Genomic DNA, 8,850 nt, shown 5'->3' on the forward strand with positions numbered 1-8,850 from the left:
AGCGAGAAATCAAAGCACAAAAGGACCCAGAGAGGAGCACGAGGGGCTGCAGCTCCACCTGGAAGCCCGCGCTCAGCGGGGGAGCCCTGGGGTGCAGTCGTCCAGCTGAGCTTGGGGCCAGGAGCCCATGTGGACCTTTGTGTCAGCAGAAGGTGGGCCTGTGGGGGCAGATTCAGCAGGGAGACTGGGCTTAGGTTGCTGGAAGGGCATGAGCGTGTGTATGTGTGTGTGTGTGCACAAGTGTGTGCCTGCATGTGTATGCATGTGTGTGTGCCCCTGTGTGCATGTGTACACGTGCCTTGTGCACCTTGTGTGTGCACTGTGTGCACTATGTAAGCATGACTGAGTGTGTGTGTGTGCCGCCTTCATGTGCATGAGTGCATGTGTGCCCCTGTGTGCGTGTGTGTGCCCCTGTGTGCATGTGTGTACGTGTGTGTGCACATGCGTGCGTGTGCATCTGTGTGTGTGCCCCTGTGTGCATGTGTGTACATGTGTGTGCATGTCCACATCTGCCTTCTGCACATTGTGTGTGCACGTGTGCATTGTGTGTGCATGAGTGGGTGTGTGGGTGGTGTCTGCATGTGCACATGTGCGTGTGGGTACAGCTATGCACATGTGTGTACACCAACGCATGTGCCTATGCTTTGAGATGTGCACTTACACATATGTGCACATCTGCATTCAGGTGTGCGTGTGCACATGTGTGCATGTGTGGGTGTGGGTGCCTTTGAACATGGGTGAGTGGGCATATGTGGGAGTGTGTGGGCATGTATGTGCACCTGTGCCTGTGCACTCGTGTATGTGAGTGTAAATGTGCACGTGTGTGTGCACGCATTGAGCAAACCATTAGCTTTTCTAGCCGGTATCACATACCAATGGAAAAAAAATCACCAAACCATCCCTTGGTTCAGTTTTTCACTACAGCCTTTCCTTTCAACTCTAAATTTAACATGTAGCCCCCAACTATGTATTATGTATTCTTTAAAAAGAGGTGTTGTTTTTTAATGCAGGAGAATAGAGGGGATCATGAGAAATTTGGCAAGGTCCTGGCAAATTTACATCTTACGTGCAAATTCATATTTGACACCTGCTAACGGCACAGCCTGCAGCACCCATAAAAACTAGGCTAAAGACATACATTAACCAGAAGCGATAGGTCGTGTGGCGTGTCAGTGCCCATGTCCTCATGCAGAAAGTGCCACCAGAGTCACAGTGGCCACGCTTCAGGCTCCCCTTCATATGGGTTGCCTGGACACTGGGTCTCTAGCTCCTACGAAGACAGTAGAGCGTCCCCAAGCCTTCCCACATGTGGACGCTGGCAGACCCGACCATTCCTATTTACTAACACAGTCACCACTCCAGTTACATGCGGGCTGCACACGTTCCATGTCCCCTCCCGTGAGCTACCGACCCTTTGCAAACTTTACGGTAACAGAGAAGCATCCCTTGTAACATGTTTGCAGTCATGTTTTCTGCATTTAATTTAGAAGAATTTATGTGACATAAAGAAGCCTCAGAAGTAATTTATGAAGCCTGTGATTCTGGAGAGCACTGAAGAACTGTATTCTTACCAATACTCTTTCATTCAAGGATCACCTACTGAGAACGGGCCACGCCCAGGCACCTGCTCTGCTACCTGTTTCGGATCCCTAGAACTGTTAATGCAAACCATTGCTGGCAAAGAAAAAGCCACCTTAGTGACCCACCTGCTGTCAGCCCTTGTTCCAGACTGTCCTGAGGTGGGCGTGACCAATGTCAGCTGCTCCGTCCAGCTAACGGGAAGCCCTTTCCAGGGGACACCTCACACGGCGTAAGGAATCTCACCAGCTAACTGCAGTCTATCAAGAAAATAGTACTATATTCCCATTTTTCAAGTTTTTTTTAATTTATTTTAGATGTTTTTATTTACATATATTTTAAATGTTTATTGAAAAAATCATAAAAAGTCTTTAATGATTCCTAAGGTGTATTTTGATAACATACTTCAGGCTTCCATTCATGCAGCAAACATTTCAAGAACCTGCTATCCATGCAGCGAGAGAAGACAGAGTCCCTGACTTCACGGAGCTGGGAAAGAAAAACACCATAAGCATATGTTGCGGCCATGTTAGGATTTTGGAGGAAAATAAAGGTGAAAAGGCAGTGTTGAGTGGGGAAGCATCCTGGTCTTACTTTCAGAGGGACATCCCCAGGAGACCTCACTCCTAAAGGGACATTTGTGTGAGGACACGAAGGAGTGAGTGACTGAGCCATGAGCTTTGCCTCTGATCGTCCTTGTCCTACATCTCTCTGTCCCCGGGGACACCCCGGATACATGCATGTTTATCACTGTCAATCACATATTGAAAGATATGGGAACACAACAGTAAATGATGGCCAGGCCTGCCCTCAGAGGAGCTCGGGATGCACCGGGGAGGGGGCCGGTGAGCAGGTGATCCCGGTGTGAGTGGGCGCCATGCCAGGGAGAGCTCCGGGTGCACAGTGGACGCACAGGTGGGTGTTTAACTCAGGACAGGTGCATTCTAGATGCTGGGAATGCTGCAGGGCTCAGAGCAGACAGCGTTCTCTGTCCTCACGGGGCACACGTTCTACTGAAGAGGGATATCTGTACCTGTACCTGTGTTTGTGTCTATTTCTGTATCTTTTTCTATATTTCTATCTCCATCCATCCGTCGTCTATCTATCTTTAACAGTCATAGTCTTCAAAGATTATAATTTATCAAAAGCAACAGAAATGTATCTCTATAGAAACATATCTATAATTCAAAATGGAAATGTGAGGGGCGTCTGGGTGGCTCAGTCAGTGAAGCGTCTTCCTGCAGCTCAGGTCATGATCCCGGGATCCTGGGATCAAACCCGCATCGGGCTTCTTGTTGAGCAGGAAACCTGCTTCTCCCTTTCCCATTCCTCCTGCTTGTGTTCTCTCTCGCTGTCTCTCTCTGTCTGTCAAATAAACAAATAAAATCTTTTTTTTTTAAAGATTTTATTAATTTATTTGACAGAGAGAGATCACAAGTAGGCAGAGAGGCAGGCAGAGAGAGAGGAGGAAGCAGGCTCCCTGCTGAGCAAAGAGCCCGATGCGGGACTCGATCCCAGGACACTGAGACCATGACCCGAGCCGAAGGCAGCGGCTCAATCCACTGAGCCACCCAGGCGCCCCTAAAATCTTTTTTTAAAAGTGGAAATATGTTTGCTCAAAAGAAAATTTAAAACGTATGACTAGGGGCGGCCTGGGTGGCTCAGTGGGTTGGGCGTCTGCCTTCAGCTCAAGTCCCGATCGCAGGATCCTGAGATCGAGCCCCGCGTAGGGCTCCTGCTCGGCGGGGCGCTTGCTTCTCCCTCCCCTTCGGTCCACCCGCCACCTGCTCCTGCAGTTCTCTCTCTCTCTCAAAATAAGTAAATAATATCTTTGTTTTAATGCAATGAATACACAAAGGCAGGTTAAATTCATTTAACACAATGAATACACAAACATATTCGGTGAGGGCCTCAGGGCAGACTGTAAAATCCGCAGAAAGGGAATGGAAGAATGCAGAAAATTCGAGGCTGTGCTGGGAAAAGGCGGGAGGCTCAGCGGCCTCTGACACAGGCACGTGGAGTCAGACACATGAGCGGGGTGAGGGAGGCTGGGAACGTGGGTCAGGGCTACATCCGCGGAGTTCCCCGGCCCTGGGACCCTGAAACACAACGTCAATGATGAGTATTTATAACAGAAAAGGTCACGACCATTCCAGAAACTTGAGATAGTTGTGCTTAATTCTCTGAGTGAAAAATCAGAAACTGGAGACTCTTCAAAAAAGACTTAATTTTACTTAATTTTTCTGCAAAAGAATAGAAACAGTCACAATCCTAATGTAGAATAAGAAAGCACCTGTATTTACTAAGCTGTTTTGAAGTCAACTTGTAACACCATTTATGGCAGGAGTATGAAATGTTCTATTTGGTCCAGAATTAGATAATTAGATTATTTACTAAATCCGTGTGAGATTTGTAGATATCGACTTAATAATAAAGATAATGAAAAAAAAATCCTAAAAACACTGAATCATACAAGCACCATCTCTTCTTAAAATAACCCTGGAAGTCAGTATGCTTCTCACTCACCAGCCCTTAGCAGAGGGGGCCTTCCAGAAATGTTTGTTGTAAATGCAATGATCCAATTAGAAATGTTACAGCAATCTTTGAGACAAGTGTAAAAAGACTGAGAAATTCTGAAGAAAGCAGAAAATTTTAGAAACCATCTGGAAATCTTAAATAGACGACAGTAATTATTCAGCTGTTTAGAAACAAGCCCTTAACAAGAAAACTTGAAGCTGGTCTCTCATTTTCTGCTAAAATAATTGTTTGTTTTCAAATCTTACAGTTTCGGGTTTTGTAATATTGCTGACAGCCTCCTGTCTCCCTGTGGACGGAACCCACACGTCCCGTCGCGCTGCCCGCCCCGAGGGGCACCTCCACAAGGGAGCAGAGTCCCCCCTGCAAATCCCCCCAAAACTGTTAGCAGCTCCGTCCGTGTCTGGCCTCCTGCTGTCCTCTCCCTGACCCCTCGCCGTCCAGAAGCAGACTCTGCTCCCCACATCTGCCGGCCAGGCCCCACCCAAGCGCCCAGAGCAGCTCTGTGTCCAGGAAAGGCAGCGTGAACACGTCCCAGATCAGTGGTTGATGTGACTGGACCAGGGCTCGGTGTCCCGTCTGGAACCTTCCCCAGGGCCTCAGTCAGGAGGAAGCCCTCTTCAAGGTTGCTGAAAAAGCAGGAACAGGTGAGCCGATGTCCTGCATGGCTCAAGTGACTTCTCTGCTTCCTAGGAGCTGAGACAGGAGCTCAGTCAGGTTCCTGCACCTGCGGCTCAGCCCTCCGACCAGCAGACCCCAGACCCCAGACCCCACACCAAACAGGCTCCCGGTAACCCATGCCTAGCCTCTTCTCCAGCCTGTGCTTCCTCCGTGCTGCGAAATCCATCTTTCACTGAACCTCCCTGCTCTCAGATGGGAGGCGTGGGCTCTGCTCTGCCCCAGCCAGCTTCCCTGGGACCTGCTGTGCTGCCCACAGGTCCTGTCTACCACCCAGACCCTGGCACCACCGTAATGACCCTTCCTGTGTCCTACACGAATCCTCCAAATATGGTCCTGGTGGGAGCAGTGCACCCTCTTTCCTCAGAATTCTCTAGAAAGTCACCACTTACCCTCTAGATAGAAGAAGCCCTCTTCAAGTTTGCTGGAAAAGCAGGAGCAGGTGAGCCGATGTCTAGATAGATAGAGCTCCTGGGTCCCCATTATCGTGCACCCCGGACCACCCACTAGTCCTCCATCCTCGGACCCACACCAATCTCTTTACTCTCTTTAAAGATTTATTTATTTATTTGACAGAGAGAGATCACAAGTAGGCAGAGAGGCAGGCAGAGAGAGAGAGGGGGAAGCAGGCTCCCTGCTGAGCAGAGAGCCCGATGCGGGACTCGATCCCAGGACCCTGAGATCATGACCTGAGCCGAAGGCAGCGGCTTAACCCACTGAGCCACCCAGGCGCCCCTCTTTACTCTCTTTATTTACACCAAGAGCCCAGGGGTTTGCAGAAGGACCAGACAAAGACAGAGAACCACCAGGTTGCAGACACAGCTCGTAAAAATCTAAACTGACCCATATTCCTGTAACTCTGTGGTCCTTCTCCATACGGGCAGCCAGGCGGCTCAGGAGGCCATAGCAAACACCACAGACTGGGGGCTCACACAGGGGTTTTTCCACAGTCCTGGATGCCGCATGTCCAAGGTCAAGGCATGGGCAGGGCTGGTTCCTCCTGAGGTCTCTCGCCTGGGCGCGTAGAGTCCATCTCTCCCTGTGTCCTCACAGGGTCCCTGTGTGCATCCATGTTCTTCTCTTCTCCTAAGGATCCAGTCAGAAAGGATTAGGGCCCGTTCTCATGACGTCATTTTAACTGATCACCTCCATAAAGGCCTCGTGTCCAAATAGGGTCCCATCCTGAGGTACCAGGGATCAGAGCTTCAACATATGAATTTGGGGGGACACAATTCAGCTCTTAACAACCCCTAAGCCGAATCTAACCAAAAAATTTGAGTGCCATTCCCTTCAAATTGGGCCCCTGGATAGTAGGGTCGGAAGTATGTAAAGTCACAGGTCAAGTGTGGCCCAACTTCCCAGAGTTCACTTTACTGCAGACTGTGTTATGCCTAGAAAAATACTGTCACCCTGTACCCCTGGGGCTAATAATACATTATATGTTTATAAAAAAAAATTTAAAAAAGAAAAATATTGTCATCAACATATGTTGGAGAAGAATAAAATTTTATTGAATTAAATTTTATTGTTCTTCATGAACACAGGCATTCAGGACAAAATCTGCAGCAGCCTCCCACCATCCTTGGCTGGACCTGGACTCACTTGTGGTATACGTTCTCCTTTCTCTGCTGCAGAATTGGGCTGGTGGAGAAGTTTCAGGAGTTCCGAGTCTTGCTCCAAAAGAGCACTCACTGCAGCCTTCTTGTTTCCAGACGCGTTATTCTGATAAGCACAGCAAAGGTTTCAGAGCTGCCTGGAGTGTTAATAGTGTGGGAGCCTTGTCAGGCTGCAAACATGCTGCAATGTTTCCACTCAGGCAGAGTTCATGTCTTAAATCATATCCTCAGGATGCAATTAATTTATTTGAATTGATTGGCGCTTTTAAACGTTCTGAAGAGCTCCATCTAAGGGGAAGGTTGGAGATGGAAGTAGGGCATGCCAACCCCGGCTGAGAGGGACACGCTTCTACAGACACTGGGGATGGAACCTGACAGAAGCTCCTCACGTGAATGTGTCCCCAGCTGAATTTTGTTGAAGGGGTACCCATTCTTTAAAACACTAGCTTGAGTGAAGACAAGATGCCTTTATGGAAAACATTTCATCTAATCATCTGAAGAAATGCTATGCCATGTTTCTGGTATAAATTAGCACAATGCAGTTCACCTAATATAGTAAATATAGCAATTAACCAATTCAATAGGGTAGCTATACCAATTATCCCTAAATTCATATGTATATTCAGTGCAATCCTAATCAACATTCCAACTAGATTTTTTATGTCCAACGTAAGAACTCTAACATTTATACGAAGGGATAAAGATCCATGAATTGACAAAATGCTTCTTGAAAATGAAGAGCGAGGTAAGGAGCAGGACAGACTGGACTGGAGAAAACCACTGTAACAAAAACAAGATGGTTTTGGTACAGATTTGGACAGATAGACCAATGGAACATCTGAAGGAGCTCAGGGATGGCCCCATGCCAGCTTTATGCACGACAAAGACAGCACCACAGAGCGATGGGGGGAGAACAACTCTTTAGCAGATGACTTGCAAGAAATCGAATTGCTGTGGAGAAAATAAAGCTGTATTCCCAGCTGATCCCCTATAAAAATGTCATCTCCAGACACTTTAAAATCTTAAAAGTTAAAAATAATTGCTAAGATACATGAATGTATCTTCATGACTCAAAATTAGCACAAGAGGAACCAAAAAGAATAAACTACAAAGTAATGTGTTAATGGATCAAGGTGATGACATCAGAATTAAAGCTTCTCGATTAGTGACGAGCACCACAAAGTTCCCGGGGGAAGACAGGCTAAGAGGAAACACTTGCTGCATCAAAAGTCAATGGCATATTAGTGTCTAGAATACATATGGACTGTTATAAACCAATTTTTAAAAACCATAGAAAAAGACACTGAGCGGCTCAGTCAGTCAGATATCTGCCTTTCGCTCGGGTCCTGATCCTGGGATCCTGGAATCGAGTCCAGCATCAGGTTCTCGGCTCAGCGGGGAGCTTGCTTCTCCCTCTGTTTGCTTCTCTCTCTCTCTCTCTCTCTCTCTCTCTCTGACAAGTAAATAAATAAAATCATTCAAAAAAAATAAAATAAAAAGCCATAGGAAGCGGCGGGGGGTGGGAGGTTGGGGAAACCAGGTGGTGGGTATTAGAGAGGGCACGGATTGCATGGAGCACTGGGTGTGGTGCAAAAATAATGAATATTGTTATGCTGAAAATAAATTTTTAAAAAGCCATAGGAAATTAAGACCCTGTAGAAAAAATGAAGAAGCAATTATAGATTAATATATGCAAGAGGGTATCAAAATCACGAGCAGTCAAAGTAACACAAACCACAAGGAGAGACCACAGGTGAAATGCAGTGAATACTGAAAGCAAGGGTTGGGGAAGATGTCCCACACTGCTTGTTCTACAGGATACACGAATACCCAAGGACATACGGTAGACACACTGAAGTGGGCAGCTACCAGCGAGAGAGGAAGAAGAGGAGCTGACGTGACGGGGGTGGGGACCAATGAAGATGAGCCTCACGCACAGCAATGACGAGCGTGCACCATGACCTGTATCGTGACCCCATCTCTGCCCTAGAGGAACAAAAGAACAGCATGCATGCTGCCCTGTGGGAGTTACACACGTGACTGATCATCATCAATGACATAAAAGCCTCCTTAATTACGAAAGCCAGAAACTAGCTGGCTGCACACGAAGTCCCAAGATACCTTCCTGGGCACATGGAAGTCTACAACTTCCAACCTGCTTTGCAGTCTGGTTGGGACTACCCGAATGGGTCTGGCCAACTAAAGACGGTGCAATGCGCCTTCCTTCTGGTCCTGGAGCAGAGCCGCATAACGGTCCACATTCCACCTCTCCCAGCCATGGCATCAAACGTGAAGGACTCTGAGAGTCACTTGATGATAGAAACCTGTATCCTTTAGCTAGCCTCTGGAGGAGAAACCCGCCAGGAAAACCAGGGAACCCCATCAGACTCACATGAGCTAGAAATAAACCTGTGTTAAGTCATTGGGAAGTGGGAGTTAATTT

At 47.5% G+C, this 8,850-nt stretch overlaps 1 long non-coding RNA gene across 1 annotated transcript in view; it reads left to right on the forward strand.

The window, feature by feature from the left end:
• Nucleotides 1–2,092, forward strand: part of LOC132010346 (uncharacterized) — a 3,048-nt gene extending 956 nt beyond the window's left edge. The window contains exons 2-3 of the long non-coding RNA XR_009402232.1: nt 1,591–1,810; nt 2,005–2,092. This is a non-coding gene — a long non-coding RNA (uncharacterized LOC132010346). The remainder of the gene's footprint in view (nt 1–1,590; nt 1,811–2,004) is intronic.
• The last annotated feature ends 6,758 nt before the right edge of the window (nt 2,093–8,850 follow it).

This window comes from Mustela nigripes, chromosome 2 (assembly GCF_022355385.1).
Source record: "Mustela nigripes isolate SB6536 chromosome 2, MUSNIG.SB6536, whole genome shotgun sequence".
NCBI lineage: Eukaryota > Metazoa > Chordata > Mammalia > Carnivora > Mustelidae > Mustela > Mustela nigripes.